At 37.8% G+C, this 21726-nt stretch overlaps 1 protein-coding gene across 8 annotated transcripts in view; it reads left to right on the plus strand.

The window, feature by feature from the left end:
• The window catches only part of GTDC1 (glycosyltransferase like domain containing 1), a 366669-nt gene that overhangs the window by 279267 nt on the left and 65676 nt on the right, over window positions 1–21726 (plus strand). The window lies entirely within an intron of this gene.

A 21726-nucleotide genomic window follows, 5' to 3' on the forward strand; every position in this document is an offset into this window, starting at 1 on the left:
TGATATCTGGAGTACACAAACAGCTCATACAACACAAAATCAAGAAGACAACCCAATCAAAAAAATGGGCAGAAAAACTTAATAGACATTTTTCCAAAGAAAACATATAGATGGTTAACAGGCAAAAGAAAATATGCTCAATTATTATTTTTCTAATTATTAGAAAAATGAAAATCAGAACTACAAGCAATGAGATGTCACCTTATACCCATCAGAATGGCTGTCACCAAAAAATTTATAATAAATGTTATACCAAAGCAGGAAGGGGCAAGAGAGAGGAAAGGGATTAAGGGACCCAAACTACTATGCATAAAATAGATAACCAACAAGGATATATTGTATAGTGTAGGTAATTATAGCTATTTTATCTTGTAATAATTTTAATAGAGTATGATCTATAAAAATTATTCAATGACTATGCTGTACACCTGAAACTAATATAATGTTATAAAACAACTATTTTCCAGTTTTTAAAAAGTATGGATTATATGAAGGAGAATTTATCCCAAGGAGATTGTGAGATCTGAAGAATATTAGATGGGGTGGGATTAGCTTAGGAGAGGAGGGTAATTAGTTGGGTTTTAAGATTAATGATTCCATCCCACCTTATGTATTCAAATCAATTCCTAGACTAAAATGCAAAGGTCGAGCAACTGTGTCTTCCATATACTTCCAGCTTACCATAGTGCCTAACAAAGAGTTGTCATATGAAATATATTTATGGAATGAATAAATTCTTCTTAACCTTATGGGGATGTCATAAATCCCTTTAGAAGTCAGATGAAATTTATGGGCTCTTTCTTTAGAAAAAGGCAAATAAGTACACACACAATCTTCCAAATAATTAAAGAGGGTTCAAGGACTCCCTGAAGCCCATTCAAGGTCACCAGGTTAAAAATTGGTGATTTGGAAATGTGTTATTTATGTCTTGCAAATTATTCACACTCTCTCCTATGATTTAAACTTAGAAGAGGAGTTCCCATCGTGCCGCAGTGGTTAACGAATCCGACTAGGAACCATGAGGTTGCAGATTCGGTCCCTGCCCTTGCTCAGTGGGTTAACGATCCGGCGTTGCCGTGAGCTGTGGTGTAGGTTGCAGACGCGGCTCGGGTCCCGCATTGCTGTGGCTCTGGCATAGGCCGGTGGCTACAGCTCCGACTGGACCCCTAGCCCGGGAACCTCCATATGCCGTGAGAGCAGCCCAAGAAATGGCAAAAAGACACACACACACAAAATAGTATAAACTTAGAAGAGAAATTGTTCCATCATGCTCTGCTAATTGTGGAAAAGTTCTCCAGAAAATGCATCATGGGTCGATTTTATTTTTTTGTAGGATAATATCTATTTCTGTGAACACAGACCAAAGCCTACTCAAGACCACCTTTCAACCCAATACATTCCCATGATCCTAACTGTAGTTTTAAAAAACTAATGAATATGTTTTTTACAGAGAATATTTTTCCATAAAATCTTAATGTTATCCCAAAATAATATGTAGTTGCTTTTATAGTTCACCACTCTAACCTTATGCAGTTAAAGAAAAATAAAAAGAAGTACCACAAGTTGTGTCCAAAGGAACAATGTTCCCAGTATTTCTCATTCACTTTCTGTGAGGTATAACAAGAATAGCCTTTAGTTAAACATGGACATCAACACAATAGGAAGTTAATAGCTACTTACCTATTTGAAAACTATTCAGTACTTGAGTATAAGCTATGACCACTTAATGTTTTGACTATGAAAGAAGTGGAAGAAGGGAAAGCATTCTTAAGACTGAAACCTAAGACACTGGTGTCTAGATATGGGATTCTTTCTTGTTCATTCTCCTCCTTCCCTGAGCTTTTCATCTACGTTTTCAATAATCAGTATCTATTATGCATCAGTTGTACATATACCATTTCAGCTAATCCTTAAGACAACTGTAGGAGCGTGTTCCCATTTAATATATGATAAACCAGCAGCTTAATTAGGTTATTTTATTGGTGCAGGGTTACTTACCTCTAAAGGGATGACCCTGAAATTTGAGGTGAAGATAATTTATTCTAAAGGTGCCTTGCTAAACCCTGCCTTCCTCTGAAGAATCTTAACATACGCACCCTACCTCCTCTCCCAGCCCTGTTACTCGGACATAGATGACACTTCAGTAAGAGGGAAATTTAATTGGCATTGTCATCAACCTCTCTGAAATTGTGAATAAAACAAATAAAACAATTTGGAAGGTCCATAGTTTTGCACATAAATGCCTTTGCCATCAGCACCAGCACATAAGTGCCTTTGCCATCAACATCAACACCAAATATGTTTTGTTCAGTGAGAACATCCATATTTCTTTCCAGTAGAAGAGTAACATGTGTTTGTTAAAAGATGGACCTAGATGATTGATTCTTTAGTAAACCAGGGAAGTTGGATTGCTTTGCTAATCCACAGAGTCAAGGTCTCGTCAGTGTGGCCCCAGCAGACTAGGAGTGACCTTACATCCTTTTGGATGTGACTTGTGTTAGGGAGTGTGAGGCCAATAGGAACCAGCTTCATTTGACCTTTGGGACTTTCATGCAATTGTAACATTAAAATCTCCAGTGGCAGAAATGTTTTTCCAGTATAACATGGCCATTGAGCGGTTGCTATGTATAAACTCTGATAGAAAAAGAAGCTTGAACTTTAAGTACCTATTTATTTTAACTCTCTAGGTTCACTTTCTCTACCAATTACCTTCATTTCTCCAAAACTGAAACTTTATTAAGCAACTACTTGTGCCAAGCACCATGCTAAACAGTTTAGTTTCCTATTGATTACTGTATTTTACTCTCTCAACAACCCTATGGCCTGTTTTAAAAAGGATCATCCCAATAATCAGAGTAGAGTGATGTGGTTTTTGTTACAAAGATAGCAATTTCTTTCTGCCAAGATAGGATTTAAAATATTACACTCATGACTTCTGCTCGTCTTCCTTCCAAGAAAAAAAAAATATTCTTTATGAGAAGCTTAGTTTAATAATATCAGATGAGCAGAATTCTCTTTTTTAAACTGTGTTGACCGAAGGAGTGTAGATTCTAAAGGCCCTCACTCTAAGACTGTTCAACACAAAACCAGGTCCAAGAGTTTCTGTGCATCTTAAATGTTAAATATAAATTTAAACTTACATTTCCACCAATCAGAATTCAGAGCTAGTATCAGTGTTGATCATAGAAAGAGATGTGTTTCTAATTAACTAACTTTAAAGCCCTATCTTAATCACTTAGAGCATTCTTGTGCACATCTGTGCCGCAGGAGTAACTGGATTACCTCCATGGTGTATGTGTGTCTGGGTGTGCGTGTGTGTTTAAAGCAATGCTATAACTCTATCCAAATGCGATTCAGCACTGCTTTAAAGTTTAGAAGCAAATGTGTGCTTAGTAATGTAGTTTCAAATTGAAATCCCCTTCTACCTTATATGTTCTTCTCTTGTAAATCGGGCTTGTTTGTGGAGGGCAGCCATTTCAAATACTGTGACACATACATCCCAGAACTTCTCCCCTGTTGCTTCTATGGAACCTAAATGAGCACCAGAGCCAGGGCCTCTCATGTGGTTTTGCTTCATCCGACAATGACATCAGTATCTTTCCATTTGCCTCATTTTTATAAAATTGTGCCCAGAATGAATGGCGAAGCCAGTAAAGGAAACTGAGTCCTAGGAGTAATTTTTATTGGAGTAAATGAAGTGATATGATAAACAAGTACAACCTGATGTGACAACATGGCATAAAGCCATGATACAGAATGTTTCATTCTACTCTTGTGAATGTTTTTTAAAGCTTTTATGCCTTTCACATGTCTTGTGTGTATATATTCTGATCAATGGAAACACAATTCTTACTCAGATATTTATTTTTATCAATGTATGACCAGATGGTTCTTGCCTATGTTGGAAGAGAACCGTTCTGCCTATCTAACAACATTACTCTGAGAAACATTACATACAACAGACTAACCAGGATGATCCTCTGTAGTTCAGGAGAGAAACATGCAGCTGCCTTTCTCTACTTTGTGGAGTTGGCAGAGACTCACAAATGCCTTTATTCTTATTTTTTAATTGAAATAGTTTGTGTATTTTTCCTCCCAGAGTAACACATGCTCAATGTGGAAAACTCTGGTGACACAGGCAAAAGAAAAAAAAAAAAGGAAGAATGAAAGAGAAAGACAAACACCATATGATATCACTTATATCTGGAATCTAATATATGTCACAAAGGACCCTTTCCACAGAAAAGAAAATCGTGGACTTGAAGAACAGACTTGTTGCCGAGGGGGAGGGAGTGGGATGGACTGGGAGCTTGGGGTTAATAGATGCAGACTATTGCCTTCGGAATGGATTAGCAATGAGATCTGCTCTGTAGCATTGGGAACTATGTCTAGTCACTTATAGTGGAACATGATAATGTGAGAAAAAATAATGTATACACGTATGTGTAATAGGATCACCATGCTGTATAGTAGAAAAAAAAAATAAAAGGGAAAAAAATAAATAAATAAAAAAGGAAAAAAAAGAATGCTTATAAATTAATCTTTACTTATCATAAGTTGCCACTTGGAGATGTGATGATGGTGATGAGGATACAAAGCTGATGTTTATTTGAATACATATTATTTGTTGGGCTCCGTGCTAAGTGCTAAGCTAGATTACTGAACCCTCCCCAGAACCCACTGGTGTAGGTAATGGTATTAATCTCTCTTCATAGATGAGGAAACTGAAGCCCAGAGATGTTAAGTGAATTGCCCAAAGTCACACAGCTACTAGGTCACACAATAGCAGAGCTGATTGAACCTGGGATTGTAGGAGAGCTCACCCCGTTGATTTCTGAGGATTTACTGATTAACTCTTCATCTGTTGTTTATGTTTCAGATTTTCCTTTCACTTACTTTTCAGTTGAATTTATGAATCTTTTGATATATTAAATTATTTTTTCCCCCACAGACTAAGGCCTATTTTTGTGGTTCTTACCTTTAGTGGCATGTTTAAAAAGACCTTCCCTACTCCTAGATTATAATATGGGAGGCAGAAAAAAAGAAATACTAACAGTACCAGAAGAAAATAATCACAAGCGAGAAAGCCGGCATATCAGGATGAGAAGGGAGACGTGAGAGTGTGTTTAAAGGTGGTGGCAGAAAAGGAGATAAGCTGTTCCCTCATTAGAGTCATTGGGTCCCCTAAATCAATTAAGTAAACTTCATTTCATGCCCCTACCCTCCCTTTGAAGCTCATACAGCAGGTTTTGGACTGGGAGGAAGAATGTGAGGGAAAGGGAAGAAGGCTCATTACATAGCTGGTGCTGCTTGAGGGTCTCTTTTGAGTGTCAAATGCTTCTGTCAGGCAGTAAGCAAATGCCAGCACTTATGTGTGGCAAGTAGATGTGTTCTCTTGAGACACTCCTGCGGATACCTCACACACAGGTGTTCCCTGTCATAGATGAAACTTCCCCAAGTGATCCCTAGCCACTTCCTTCTCTTAGCTCCAACCCCAGGAGTGTGTCCTCTGCCCTGAAATGAGCCTCCTGAGCATAGTCCTTTCAATATGTTGCATGACTCCCCTCCGTTCAGACCACAGGGAAAAAATAAAATAAAAATCAGGTGGCCTTTCCCTTTCAAATGGTAAAAATGGAGGCTGCTTCCATTGCTAACCTTTCTCCTTGCCCTGCAATGTTGACAACTTCAGACAGCCTCCTACCTTCAAAATCTTGTGGTCATAGCTCTCGTCAGAATCTATGTCCTGTGTTTTAGGGGGGCATGCATTAGGTTATCCTAAGAGCTCTGTTCTAGGAGCAGGAGAAAGCAGGCTTTTGAGTTCTGGCAGCCTGGCAGTCATCCATTTGGGGGAAAGGGATGCCAGCCTCCCCTTCTGGCAAACATCCCAAGTCTGTATAAGAGCTTCTCATGGAGCATACCTACTCCTGTGAATTTCTTCCTCTTACTTAGGGTTGTTAGAGTGTGATCTATAAGAGTTACAGGGCCACTGTTTCTACCTTTGGCATGTCCCGTGAAGATATGGCAGGCCCTTCTGTTTAGCATTAGTAGGTATTAATCCTTGGTATTAAGACCACATTTGAAATGCCAAGATGACAAGCAAAGTCCTACCCCACATCCTATAACATAGAGTTAATTTGTGTTGTGGAGATCCCATGTGATGGAAAGTTTCTAATTCTTTCAGGATGGATTATCAGTTATCACAGATGTTTTCTGATTAGTGTATTACTTTTTTAATTGTGACCCAAGCCATCAGTAAACTGACATTTATTTTTTCTAGAGGTGTAACGCATTACAATAAAGTGAAAAAATATATCAAAGGAGTGTTCTTTATTGCAAAGCTATTTCTTTGTCACAGTGCACAATCCTTAGAAGCAGTATTTTGTTGATCTTGGTGACAACAAATTCACTTTATCTAATAATACTGCATGGCATGTCTTCATTCTCTTTTCCTGTTGATGTGACAGTCACTCTTTAATGAAACCTGATTTTGTATAGTATTTGCATGGTAGATCAGGAAGGAAGAAGTGCATTTGCTTAAGCAGTAGCTGAGCTGTTTATCTTCCATCAAGAAATAATTACCCTTCAACCAACCTTACCTCTTTCTACTTCATATACACAAACTCCCAAGTTAAAACATACTCAAACTCCCAAACCACACATCAGTATACAGAAAACAATCAGGACCTAGAAAAGCATAGACTAGCATATGTAAAACCCATTCCCCCTCCTTGTACCAAGGCATTCATTCATTCAGGAAGTCCATATTGAGCATCTACTGTGGGCATAAACCAGCGAGACAGTAGAGTTGATTTCGCTCATTTTTTTTATTACAGAAAGTAAAAAAATACTGCTTGTTTTAACTCCAGTTCTATAAAATTGTAATGTTATTTCTGGCCCTAACAAAGATAATATTGTAAGACTTTGGTATGTCATTGATTTGTTGTCTGTAATTCTCTACTGGAATACACCTACACATGGATTGGTTTTAAATGGCCTTTGGCAGTTTACTCTGTGGCCATCTGTCCATTTGCTATCTGTACTCTCAAACTAACATGCAATTCTAGAATAATCTGGCTTTTTAACATCCTTAGAACTCAGTTATGCCCTAGCATACATTATGAAATGTTAAATGTATATAAATTTGGGCATGTATTGACAGTTCAGGTAGTCTATGCAGTCCTTTAAAATAGCCCAGCCCAATAAGATGCAGACTCTCAATACAGCTCAATTATAGAATAATTACATTTTTAAGATTATAAGAATTTTTTGTTTTATAAAGAATTTCACTGAATAGTTACTTTTTTAGGACATTAACTGTTTGTTAAAGGTATACCATTGCATTTACATGCACTTTGGTGTTTAAGGAGATGCTTGTACATCTCTGTGGTTATGACTCAATAACTTTAGCCAAACTGTGAATGTGTGAGTCTCTACTGAAATATTTGCCCACTCTTCAGAGAAAGACTATTTCAAAGTGAAAACTATAAAAACTCTTCTGTAAATAATGTTAAACTTAAAATAATGTTAGCATGCTGAAAGATAGCCATGGATTGTTGTGATTCTTTAAACAACGAATGTACTATTTCTTTAAAAAGCTTAGAAGAGGGAACTCCAACCATATGTTAAAAATGTCTGATTTTTCTTCTAATTCTTTTTCCTATAAGAGCAGATTTTGAGTTTGAGTGGTGTGCTCTATAAATACTGCTCATTGCCTAAGTAAATATATTAGATTTTAGAAAAATGGGTGAGTTTTTCTTTTTCTTTTTTTTCTTTTTTTTTTTTTTTTTTTTAGGAGGAATAAAACTTGGATACAAACCTTTCTTCTATGCTTCACCTTTGGTGAAATCTGCAGCTCTTCCCAGGCATAGTGATCTTTACAGAAATCTGAACCAAACCATCAGTCCTTGCCTCTCCTTCAAACCTTCTCTTGTGATATTTCCTGTTGAATATTTATTCTAGTGTAGCAAGTCAGAAAACTGGCTCCAAAAACTAACTATAATATTCGACCCCCCCCCCCTTTTTTTTTTTTCAGTTCCTGTACTGGATAGAGGAGATAAAAGCTGGCTTTTAGAACAATTAATAGCATTTAAAAAAAAAAGCATGAGAAATAAGATATTTTAAAATCTTAAAGCATGTTTTTAGAAGAACTAAATAGAATTTTTATATCTTTGTTAAAATTAACCAATGGATGTGTTAAGTATTAGACATGTGTGAAGAGAAAAATGGTTCCCTGCTGAGCATCATTGTTTTCAATGATTAGGTTTCCTTCTCTGAACAACTCTTCACTTTTTCCTGGAGCTAAATATTGCTTTGACTTCATGGGCTTGGTTTCTGTATCACTGTCACAAACCCATTCCAAACTCTGTCAAGATCACTAACTCATCTTTTTATGTGGTCAGCTGAATCAGGAAATCTATTGTTTCCTTTTTTTTTTTTTTTCTTGGACACCTCCATCCTGGAGGCTTAGATTCTCTGCTTCTGCTCATTCTTGTTGTTTTCTGGACCTTTAAGTCAACTATTTCCTGGGTCCTACAATCTTTCTATTACTTTATCACTTTAGTAGGGGGTACCTCAACTAGTATATCCTCAAAAAATGTACATGGAAGGTAAAATTTCTTAAGACCTTGCTTGTCCGAAAATGGCTTTATCTTGCCTCACATTTAATTAATATTCAACTGAATTTTGAGCTGTCATTGAAAATCATTATTCTCAGTGAGGTGATGTTCCATCGTTTTCTACTTTTTGGACTTCCTGATGAGAAGTCTGACTCCAGTGTATTTCTGATACCTTGCATGTAACTCATCCTGTTCTTTTTTGCTCCTCATCTTCTGAAATTCCTTAATGGTTCTATGTGGATTGGATTTTGTTCTCTTTGTACGCTGGGCATGTACTCCCTTCAATACAGATAGTTTTCTTATATTTTTTCTTTGATTTTTTTCTCCCCCAAGATTTTCTCAGTATTTATGTTCTTCAGTTCCTACTAGTCATTATTGAACCTTAGATTGACCTTATTTTGTTATCTCTTTTTCTATGTTCTTCTTTGTTTTTGTTTTTATTTTATTTTCTATAAGATTTTCTCAACTTTATCTTCTACCTCTTGATTTTTTTTTCAGTTATGATATTTTTATTTGCAAGCACTCTTGTTCTTGAATGTCCTTTCTTATTGCATCCTATTTTTTCCACCATGGATACAAAATCTTATTTTATCATAGTTATTACAGGTTTTTTTTTTTAAAGTTTTTGTCTACTCTCCATGGGGTCTCAGTTTCTTCTAAGTTCCTCTTTTCTATTTATTTGCTTCATCATGTTAAAAGTTTTCCTCAAACATCTGATGGTCCTTGTCTCTCCATTCATATTTGAGGCGAGACTCTGAATGATGATTTCAGAGACAAGGCTTATTGACCAGTGACCTTTCTCATAGTATGAGTGAATAGGGATTCTGTTGTTTGTTGTAGTGTTTCTGTATGTCAGTATTGCTGGATCAGCCCATTTAGTTTCCAGAGAAAAGGTCCTGTTATCTTCTGGAAGGAGAATCTCCAGCTATCTGGGAGCCAAATAGGGGAAGGGAGCTGAAGAATCATCATTAGTAAATAGGCATTCTTTCATTTACTTTTCCTTACCTTTGCCTTTAGCCTTGCCTGTTCTTTGTGGTCCACATCTCCCAGTGTTGAAGCCTTTCTGCTGCTGAGGTGGGAGGTAGGGGGAAAAAGAGGTAGTTGCTTGACTTCATGGGCTTGGGAAGGTTATTAGAGGGCTTGAGTTCACTTTATATAGGATTGCTTCCAGTTCTGTTTTCAGTTTTGCTCTACAAGTCCACCTCCAGAGGCACCTGCTGTGTCCAATTCTTGAGCTTTCCTTTTTTTTTTTTTTTTTCTGAAGCAAATGAGCTTCTGCTTCTTGACTAAGGCCACACGCCCAAACAAAATCAACTGCACTGACAGAAGCATTCTGCCCCCTCCTCTCTGATCCAGCACCACTCATCCATCTGCTTTCCATCGCCTGAAAACTAGTTGACATTTCTTTTGTCATCTTTCTCAATTATTCTCTTTGTCACTGAGAATCCATGTTTTTAAAAAATTCTCATACTGTTATTTTAGTGGCGATTCCAAAGGCAGAGGGGATTTAAAATTGATGTTCGCTCTGCTGTGTTTTCTCCAGTCCGTTCTTCACACTGCAGCCAGCGTGTTTATATGGACCAGTCTGACTATCAACTTCTCAAATGGCTATAAACCTCTTATGTATATTGTTAAGGGCAGAAAGGCCTCCCCCTGGTTATTTCTCAGGCCTCATTTTTGTCCTCCCCCCACCTTCACACCTTTCCACACCCACTCAAGGATCTGACTGTACTTTGTTTTTCACTCCTGAGCCATGTTTTCTCCTAAGGCCCTTTGCATGCATTATTGCTCTTAACACAACCCACCTCTTATATCCAGACCTGGTTACCTTGTAATCATCATGGAGTTCTCCACTGAAAAATCACCTTCTCTAAGAGCCTTCTGTGGTGCTAGCCCCCATCTCCAGGCCTGGGTTCTCATAATCATTATACCTAGTTCTCCCCTTATTGGAGCACTTACCCAGTGAGTTGTTCCATTAGGACATCTGGGCTATTCTCCTGACACATAGTAGGCACTCCAATTTTGGTTGAATGATGAATGAATTTTTCATTTCCTCTGACCTTTTTCATTCAGAAAATACTCAGCATTTTCACTGAGTATTTAACTCTTTCTTTGCCTTCAAGCCTTGGTTGTATTCTAGTAATAGTCTACCAGTTTACCCATCTGTTATACTTTTACAACCTAGCAAACTCAGAAATACTAGAAAGTATAGACAACCTGAAGTAAGTGGGAGTGTTTGCACACTCATTTTGTACACTTAAAGACTTTATTGCAAATGTAACATTAACAAAATTGTGTCTTATTAGTTCAGAATAAAGACAGTTCCTATGGCTTAAAAGTTAGATAACAATAGACCCAGAACTTGTGGATCACTGCTTAGTGCTGTAGCATTTAGTGTGGTAGCAGGGGGGAAAGAAGAGGGACGTGGTAGAAGTTGGATTTGCTGGTAATTTTGATTTATTCAGCTTGTGGGTAGGCAAATGAAAAAGAAAAAGAAAAAAAAAAAGACTGGATTTTTGATGCCCATCTGTTCATGCTTCAGAGACCTGGAAACTGATGTTTTAAATTTCCTGCTTTTACTTTCTTGGTTTATGCAGCTTCAAGAGGGGAAAGATGGAACCTCTCAGTTAGAAAAATGAAGGAATAAAAGGAAAGAAAAGGAAAAATGTAATGTAGGGAAAAAAAAAAGACACCCAAGAAAGAAATAATAGATTTAGGAGGAATATATTTGTTTGATTTATAACATTGGACCTTTTTGTAATTAATGTGCCTCTAGGCAGGGAACAAATCTTTGATTAGTATACAAATGAAAATAAGGTAGCATATTAAAATGCCTGCCTTAAATGGATTCTAAAATGTAACTTGTGAGAGTTAACAAGAATAATGCATCTTTAAAAAGGCATGTGTCTCTGATTTATAAAGTAGGCTTAACTATGAAATGGCCAATGAAGTCAGAGAGTAGAGTTTTTAAACTGCTCTTTATCTCTTTTGTAACCATGACAATGTAATGATGATGACCTTCTCCATTATTATCAAAAACAAAAAACATAGTATTTACTGAGTTCTTATTATATGCCAAGCAACATGGAAAATATAATTCTGCAAAGCAGTATTGCTATTATTATCCCCATTTTACAGATGAGAAAACTGATAATTAGAGAAAAGACTCTTTCCCCAGGTCAGATAATAAGTTCTAGAGCCCTGAATTTAAAACTAGGCAAATACCAGAGCCCTGCTTGATGCAGTGTGCCTTTTTGCCTCTTAATAGTTATAATAGGTTTAATTAAAAGTTTGATCCTTATACTTCCATGAGAAGTGTAGGGGGCTGGTTTTCTTCTGATTGAACATTTGAGAAAACGTACGTTTAAAGAGATTAAGTCACATTCTTCACAACCAAGCACATGTTTAGGAAAAATTATTTCCTAATTCAATTCTCCATTCCTTTTTATTTTTAGTTAAAAAAAAAAAAAAAAAAAAGGACTTCCCGTCGTGGCTCAGTGGTTAATGAATCCGACTAGGACCCATGAGGTTGCGGGTTCGATCCCTGGCCTTGCTCAGTGGGTGAAGGATCCGATGTTGCTGTGAGCTGTGGTGTCGGTTGCAGACACAGCTCGGATCCTGCGTTGGCTGTGGCTCTGGCGTAGGCTGGTGGCTACAGCTCCTATTCGATCCCTAGACCGGGAACTTCCATATGCCGTGGGAGTGGCCCAAAAAAAGACAAAAAAAAAAAAAGAAGAAGAAGAAGAAAAACTTCTCGTCACGGAAACGAACCTGACTAGTATCCATAAGGTTGCAGGTTCAATCCCTGGCCTCACCCCGTGGGTCAAGATCCAGTGTTGCTGTGAGCTGTGGTGTAGGTCACAGACTCAGCTCGGATCCCACATTGCTGTGCTTGTGGTGTAGGCTGGCAGCTATAGCTCCAATTTGACTCCTAGCCTGGGAACTTCCAAATGCCACAGGTGCAGCCCTAAAAAGAGAGAAAAAGAGAGAGAGAGAGAGAGAGAGAGAGAGAGAGAGAGAGAGAGAGAGAGAGAGAGAGAGGAAAAAAAAAAAAGAAAAAGAAAAAAGTAACATTTTTGTTTCACAAGAAAATTCACATGTTCTCCTTTTCATTCCCTGAATTCCCTTACAGGTTTTGATGGTCAGGTCTCTCTTCTTATACAGTATTCTCTTGTTGTCACTGTCTGTCAACATAGGTATAGTACCTCCCACTCCATCATTTTGCTGATGCCCTATTCAGGAAATTTCACCCATCATGGTTTTGATTCTTTCTCCTCTTTTCCATAGTAATATTCAGTTGAATTAGCCATCTCAAGGCTGCCACAACAAAATGTCATAGACTGGGTGATTTAAACTACAGGAATTTATTTTACAGTTTTGGAGGCTGGAAGTCTGAGATCAGGGTGCTAGTGTAGTCAATTCTGAGGAGAGCTCTCTGCCTGAGTTGCAGATGGTTGCTTTCTGACTGTGCCCTTGCATGTGACAGTGAAAGGGAGAAAGGGAAAAGGGAGAGAGAGAGGAAGAGAGAGGGAAAGAGAGATTTCTTCTACTTCTGAAAAGGTCACAATCCTATCAGATTAGGGCCCAATCCTTATCACCTCATTTAACCCTAGTTACCTGAAGATCCTATCTCCAGACATAGTCATATTCAGGGTTAGGACTTCAACATGTAAATTTTGAAGGAACACAGTTCTGTCTGTAGCACCCATAAAATGAAACCATGCTCTAAAGGAGACTCTCTAACTGGAAACACTGGCTGAGGAGAATTCTTATTTTGTTTGGAAGGAATAAAATGATCCTTTCTTCAATACCAGCACATTTACTATCCTGCTTTCAACTTCCAAACAATGGCTTCCAAAAAAAAAAAAAATACTGTGGAAAAGGACATGTGATTAGAGATGATTTTTAGAGTTTCCTCCAATATAGCCTTATTGGTGCTATAGAAGATACAGGATTCCCAGAGAAATGTGAATATTTACTTACTAACAAAGTCAATCCATACAGAGCAGCTTGCTAAGTCTATGTACATATGAAACAGCCACTTCCTCTTGCTTGAAAGAAATTACTGCAGATTTACATTTAAGAATTTTTTCATTTTTGAATATTATTATTAAATCAAGTGGGGTGAATGAATAGAAGCTTTATTTATTTTTACTCACTAGATTGCTGTTTTATCGTAAAAGGATATAACTCAGGAACAGCCAGATGGAAGAAGTGTACAGGGAAAGGTATGGGGGAGAAACTTCTGTGCCCTTTCCAGGCATGCTCATTTCCCCATATCTTCATGTGCTCACCAACCTGGAAGCTTTCTGAACTTCATCCTTTGGGTTTTTATGGAGGCTTGACTAGAAGATTTTAAAACTTCACTTCTGAGTTATTAGTGAAACAAATGATGAGCAAATTAGTAAGTTTGAACAAAAAAGTATAGTAATGAAATCCGCAAATGTAGTTTAGTTTAAAGGTAATATGGATAGTTTACAATTTCTGGGGCTCAGATACCAAAATAAGGATTAAATGTCACTACATATGCACTAAAAACTTTGTAAATATAGACATAACCTCTTGCTCATAGAAGCATCTTAGACATTTGTTGAATGGATATTTGTTGACTGATTCAACACAGTGACTCATTTACTAACTAGGAAGTCCAGTGTTACCCAGGATGGCTTTGGAATAATTCTATAAGTATGGATGATACTAAAGAAGCCAGGAAATGGGAAATTTACTTCAATTTACTTAGCCCCTTTACACATCATTATCAGCACAAGTTCTCTCTTTTAATCCTCTCAAGAAATTTGTAACTATGGATATAATCCCATCTTTATAGATTAGAAAACTGAGGTTCAGAGAAAGTGATTTGAATAAATTCACACATACAGAAAGTGCCAATGCAGTCCTCTGTACTAGTATAGCCTGGGTTCTCCCCTCTTCAACATGCCCATTGCTTGAGTGGAGTTACTCTCAGGTCCTTCACAAAGATTTCTCTCTACCTGTCCTCCCCAAAGAATCTTTCTCATAGGTTTACTGTGGTACCTGAGATTATCCCATTTGTGATTATTTCCCTTGAATCACGGTATTGTACTTCTGAAAGGCATAACGTATTGATCCTGGAAGGTGGTTAATACATTGTGGGAATTTAAAATTAGTCTCCAACAAGAATAACAGTGAAGAACAGGGCATGATTTGAGGTAGATCCAAAGTGGAGCTCTGGTTCCTGGAGAAGCTGCAAGGGGATACATGGGGATGGGCTAGGGAGTGGGATGGGGGTGGGGCTGGGCAGTGGGAAAGTAGTGTAAAGATCTTAGGGACTTAACCATCAGTGGGTAGAGAGTGCTTTAATGAGGACATAAACCGTTTGCAGTTTAGTCTACAACTTGCTAACTGTGTTGAATTACTACGGTAAACCTTGTATAGATTAGAGGATTTTGTTGTTCTCAGCTCTTTTGGGGGAAGAATGTGAATTATGAGAAGTAAGCATACATATGTTCACAAGGATGACTCTGAGTTTGATAAACATGGGTTGTGGTAACATGCAAGATAGCTCTTCTGATTCTCATATATTGATAAGGACCCATAAGTTTTCTGTATGAGGAGTATGTCATAAAGGGATCTTATAAAATAGATTAAGACAAACTGTTCATTCTAGTAGGCAGTTAAATTAGCAATGTAATCAATCAAAAACACCTTGAAATTAAGACAGAATGAGGAAATGAGGCACATTCAGGTTAAATAGTATTAATTATGTAAACTGTGTTGCCAGAAGAAACCATGTAAGTAAATTATATAAATAAAGTATATGGAAAGTATTAGATTTTCAGAAATGATTCTGAGAAATGCAGTTGGGAAATTAATATAAAAGATAGACTCATGGGAACAGACCATCTTTTCCTATGACAGTCTTACATCCCAGCTATTTAAAGACAAACATCAGAAAATGATGAACTTTAAACAGAATAGAGGAAGCCGAACCTCCTCTTTTTGGCAGCCTAGAAGAGAAGACCCTATTTTCATGAAGTGTGTCATCTCCGGGACCATACATGGATAATGAGGCCAGTCTGATAACCATAAATCTGCTTTCAGTTTCAGCGTGCATTTCTCAGGCTAACAACTAGGGTTTGCACGTTAATTTTAACTGAGACTAGTTTCCAGGGATCCTGTTTTCCTGTCTTGTCACAAAACAGATTCTTCGTAGTCTAAGCAAGACACCCTTGCCCAGTATCTTCTCTCCGACTGCTGTCAGTGTCACATGTTGGCTTCGAAAGTTTACACCATGGGAATAGAACTTTGGTTCAGGCACCAAGCTGGAGCATCTAAGTGACCTGACCTAGCCAGCCATGATGGTGTTGGATGGCTCTTCCCCCAAAGCATTTATGCTGTGTGCATGTGGATTGTGATTGACTCACCTGAGATTCAAATTTGTTCAAATAATGTTCTGCCAGGAGTTTCTTATTGAAACAGCCTTGGTAGATATGTGCCATCTCTTTTATGAATATTAGCCCTTAGCCATCTACAGTAAAGAAGAGCAGCCATCCTACAACCAACCACCAAGCATACATCTGTCTTCCTCTTTAATGCTGTGGTCTTCAAACATCTAGTTTTTGTTATGATAGACTTACTGGTTTGTGATTCCTTTATTCTGTGAAGATAGTTTGGCATCAAGTATTGGCATCAAGTATAGGGGGTATATGTATATACATTAGAATGCTAGGTTAAGACCTTTGCTTTTATATTTTATAGGTTTATATAAATCTGCTTACCATATAAATGATATATTGGATACATGTGGGAAACATGATTTTTTAATTATCTTTGATATTTGCTTGTGTGGCTAAATTCTAAAAATGTTAATTTTGTAATTAATTTCCAACACATTGTTTGGAAATGGTGAATAATCTTTGTTATAAATCACCAAGAACTTAGATCACCGAGCTGTCTGGATGTATCTTCCCAGTTGGTTTTGGAAAAAGTATTTGTCTTTCGTTCCTATTTCCCTTCTCTTTAATTCTCAATATGGTTTCTGTCTAGAAATCCACAGAAATTTCTGTGATAAAATTGAATGGTATTTTATTTCTGCTGTCATATCCATAGTGGCCTTGAGCTATATCTTCTTCTGTTACCTTTTTCACAGGTTCTCATATCTTCAAACTTTCTTTTCTCTCCTCTTGTGTGGCCTTGGTGTATGGCTTTTAGTCTGGGTTTCATCATTTGGAGTAGGAATTCATCTTCCCACTCCTTCTGCCATCTTTACTGTATAATATGCCACCATCCATCTGGTTCCCCATGCTTTTTTAGACTCAGGCTGTGCAATTCCTAGGGTCTCAAGTAGTGTTTCCCAGGGTACCATTTGCTGAATCTTAATTCTTAAGGTGCCTCTTTGTGGTGGTGGTAGTGGTGGGGGAAATGGGGGTGGTCCTTGTTCATTAAGTGCTAGGTTTATGAAACTGTAGATACTATAGTTCTATCATGTAATAGGTGTTAAATAAATAGTTATTTTATGAACAAAAGAATGAATGATTGAACATATTTACTGTACATACTAGGAAATGCTGTGGCAAGTTCTGTAGGGAGGAAATGTTTGACTTTGTTTATTAACCCAGCATTTCCAAAACTTGTTCTGTCACAAAACCTTCTGTGAGACAACACCTACATGTTCCCAGGTAAGTAGTGTTGCACAAAACACACTTTATGACTCTTTAGCCTAAAAGATACGATGGGGTGGCCATACTGCTCTCCCTCCCCCACACCTGAGCTTCCTCAGCACCCTCTCTCCTTACCTGCCCCACAGGCAGGCCAGTTTTCTTATTCCAGTCGCTAAGGCTCCGCTTTCTCCTTGGCTCATATTTGGAATAATTGATGATCAGTTATGCTCTCTCACTTTCTCTTTAATATCATTCACTGACTTGCATAACTTTTTTTCATGTGCTATCTTCCAAATCTGCTTTGAGAAGCATAACTTAATAATCTCTATCTTGTGGGGACTCTTATCCATGGCTACTTATTTATGAGATTCTATAGGTTGAACGTACCATGGTACGTACTTTTTTTTTTTAAATCTCTCAAAAAGATATTGTGAGCAGTGTGTTCCACATGACGTACATTTCAGCCATAGCATTCTTTTCAACAACACATGAATCAGTCATGATTTCCTAAGTTGACTTGGCTTGCTTTATCTTACTGCCTTCCCTCTGACTACCTCTTTTGGTCAACTAACATATCCTAGCTTCTCAACTTCAGTAGAAATAAGCTAAGGTGCCTAGGGTGTTTCCTTTCCTTACCATCAATCTGCTCAAATCTGGTCTTTTCAGACCATTGTGCATAAGACGTTTGGCCATTCCTACAGGCCGAGGTATAGGTTTGTGTGTTTGTATGTGAGTGGTAGAGGAAAGCAATCAAATTTAAGTTGGAAAGTATTTATTCCTGCCGTGTCTTTAAACATCCCTCAACATAGTACTGAGATTTTGTGGCCATGCCTCTGGACCCACACCAGGGGTAGAGGTAGGGAAGAAGGTGAGACAGCAGAGGGGAGGTTCTACGTCTGTTTCAAATATTGGCTATTGGTTGGGAAAAAATTTTGGGAGTGGGGTCCACTGTATAATAACAGGTTGAAAATGATTACAGCAATCAAAATCCTTCTAAAAGTAAAAACAGGTTTTAATAGTGCTTCTGAGAGATTCAGCAATAGGAAGGATGTTTTACAAGTAAGGTGAGCCATAGCTTTTCTTTCAGAAAAAAAAAAAAATGGGAAGATGATTAAATGGCAAACCTGGCATAAGCTCTAAAAGGCAGCTCACTGGTTTTCTTCTTTCCTTTCTCTCCTTTCCTCCTTCTCTGAGTACCTTTTCTCTTCTCATTAGCACCTCCACCAGAGCTGGAGCTGGGGAGGAGAAAGGAAATGTTCAGACATGTGCCTATTTGCATAGTTACTTCACTGAGTTCACACCAGGACAGTGCAAACATTCTGTCCAGTTCTATAGAAAAGCCAGTATCACCCCATCAGTAGGCATTATTTTCTTTTTTTGCATAGAACCATTTATTGCCAAGCTTCTCTTAACTGTACATTACAAATAGCATCTGATTAAGAATGTTCTGGATGGGTTAATTAGTGTGGTGACTATTATTAAGCAAACTGCTTGTTAGTATTATGCCTGTTTGATCTTGGTATTGATGTGAAGTAATTGACCATAGAGCTACATTTAGAAAAGCTGAAGTTTTTTGATTTCTATTATGCCAATAAATTGTTTATATTAAACATGTTGATGAAAATATGAGTTTCCTGGTACAGAGAATCAGAATAGACTGTGTGGGATGGTCGATGAGGATTGGTTTGGTTTGTTTGTTTTTTTTAGAAATAGTAATACATTTGTCCAACTTGCTTCAAGACCAGCTCTGCTGAAATGAAGTAGTAAAAAGTTATTTCTGCTTACTGCTGCAGAGTATATGAAAACTAAAGTAATTTTAGCTTTCCTCACCTAAAGTATGTATTTCCTTTTAGATTTAGCTAATTGCCTAAATACTTCTTTGGGTAATAATCACTGTATATAAATAGACTATTAAGGAAAAATATGAGAAGATATTGTAAACAAGGAAAGCATAACATATAACTACCTTCTTTCAAGTACTGGATTATTATCTATATTATTTATTGGTATTTTGTCCAGTTCTGTTATTAAGAATTTCCACAGCTATTGCATTTCCATAGGGAATTTATTCCATGAGCTAATAAATTACACCGTCAGGGAGTTTTTCTTCAAATTCAGCTTAAATTTTCCCATCCTTAATTTCATCTCATTACTCCTAGTTATACCCACTTGTACCCAGCAAAATAATTATTCTCTTTCCTTGGAGACTCCTATTATGTACCCCTCTAGTTGTCACTTAACCAGGCTATTCATATTTAGCTCCTTTAATCTGTCCTCATAAATCAATTCTTCCATTGCCTTAATCATTATTATTGCTCTTCTAAGAACTCTCTAATTTTCAATCATGTGCATTTATCAGGTGCCTGAGATGAGACCAGCATTTGCACAGTCTTCTGCCCCTATGGACTTGGGCTCTCCCTTCCCTGTATGTCACAGTCCATAAGCAAGTGGCATCAGTCTGCTGGTCCAAACACAAAGAGTTGTATGGGCAAACTCCAGGCAGTCTTTTCCATGTGTCCTATTGCATTCAGGTTTATTGTTATTGTTTTCCATTCCATAATGTGAATCAGCTGAGTTTCGGGTTACTGTCCATGTCCATATTCTTCATCCTCCCATGTCCTTATTTGCCACCTATCAAGTCAGTACTCCACAGCTTGGGTTAAGGTAGGATTCTGTTCATCCTTGAGAACATTTAGGAAACATGTGGAATAAAAGCAGGCCTAGCACCTAACCAACAGCCAAGCTTATTGTAAGTTACCAATTCTCATTGTTTATAACCCTTTAGCCAATCTCCCGTCTCTTTTAATTTGCAATTTTGCTCACATGCTGGCCAACATAAATGGATTTTATGAGCAAGATGGCCAATAATACTGTTTTCTAAAATGAAGATATGTTGTTTCAATGCCCATTGATTTTTTTTATTTTTAATTGTGAATCCTTTGTGCACCAAGTTTGTAATTCTGTTAAAATCCTTTTTAGGCTTGCCTGGCATTCTCTACCTGACATAAACAAATAGGTTACTTCACTTGCTTTAGGGTTGTTTTCCACGTATGTACAGATGTTCCTTCTCTTACGATTTGTTCCATTTGTTTAGGAGAAGTTGAAGTTATTGTCATAGAAATTTTTTTTCTTTTTGTGGTGATTGATGGGAAATTTTTATTGATTTTTTTTCCTTAGAAATGTCTCAGTGTTTTAAATTTATTTCAGGAAGAACGTCAGTTACTTCTCCTTGTAATTTTGGACTTTTGAAATCTGACACTCTCGTAATGTATATATGCCTAAATTTCTTTCCATCAAGAAACTTTAAATCAAGAACTAAGGTATTATTTTCTCAGGTTGTACCAAGGGGGTTAGCACCATTCTTTGATTTTTATCTCTATATGCAATATCAGCTTCATCTACTTATGGAAGTGTGTGGGTCAAGGGTGGGGTAGTGTATACTGCTATTAATTCATAGTGTCATCCACCCTTGCTTGGAGACATAGCCCACACCTTCCCCCCTCTCCACAGTGACTTTCCAGCCCCTCAGCTCACTTCTTCAACTTCATCTCCACCTCTTCTCACCTCCTTGAAACAGATGCCTCCTCATGCTTTGGAGACTCACTAGATTCCGAACCTGCCTGAAACTGTTCTTTTCAACTCCATTTTTCTCTTCTTCTTCTTCCTTCTCAGCTTTGGAAGAAAGCTTCATTTATGCTCTTGTAAAAGGCCCTACTTTCCCCCCACAGCAAGAATCCTGCCTTATCACACTTCATGCTGTTTTTCTGTTTCTGGGTCTTGCTCTTTCTAGCCAGTATCCCCAGATGAACACCGCTATAGACACACACCCCCTCGAAGAAAATGGACCTTTCCGTCCCTGCTTTTCTTTGCTGTCTCTCTCCCTTGGGCTCACTCCCTTCCATGCTATCTAGTTTCTGCCTGCCTCACCCAGGCCAGCTGCCCTGGGAGTAGCCAGTGCTCTTCTGCACAACAAAGCCAAAAGCTCCCTGTTGTTGGGTCTGTAGCACCTCTGCAGTATTTTACACCTTTTTTTAAAAAAACAAAAAGCACAGTTTTAAGAGCTCTTGGTTCTTTTTCTACACTGTCTTTAGGAACTCTTAATTCACCTCAGTAGTGCAGTGTTTCTCTCAGGTTCTTTTCAACTCCTCCAAATGTTCCTCAATGCTTTCTTTCCAGGGTTCTTCATCCTCGCCCACTTCTCCATCTCCTCACTTACTTCACAGTCCAGAGAAGGGGCCGAGTTCCTGGATGGGCCTCGGGGCTCTGAGATTGCTCTTGTTCTCTGGCCCCAGACTCTTTGCCTTGCTTATTCCATGAAGAGTTCATCTACTTTCACACCCTCTTCCTTTGATCCACATTGTTCCCTAAGTGCAGAACTTCCCTCTCTCTGCCTTTCAAAATCAGTCAGCTAAAATCCTCTTTAAGCCTTTACTGATCCCCAAGTCAGAATTAATCTCTAGCTCTTAGTTTTA

This window comes from Phacochoerus africanus, chromosome 3 (assembly GCF_016906955.1).
Source record: "Phacochoerus africanus isolate WHEZ1 chromosome 3, ROS_Pafr_v1, whole genome shotgun sequence".
Classification (NCBI taxonomy): domain Eukaryota; kingdom Metazoa; phylum Chordata; class Mammalia; order Artiodactyla; family Suidae; genus Phacochoerus; species Phacochoerus africanus.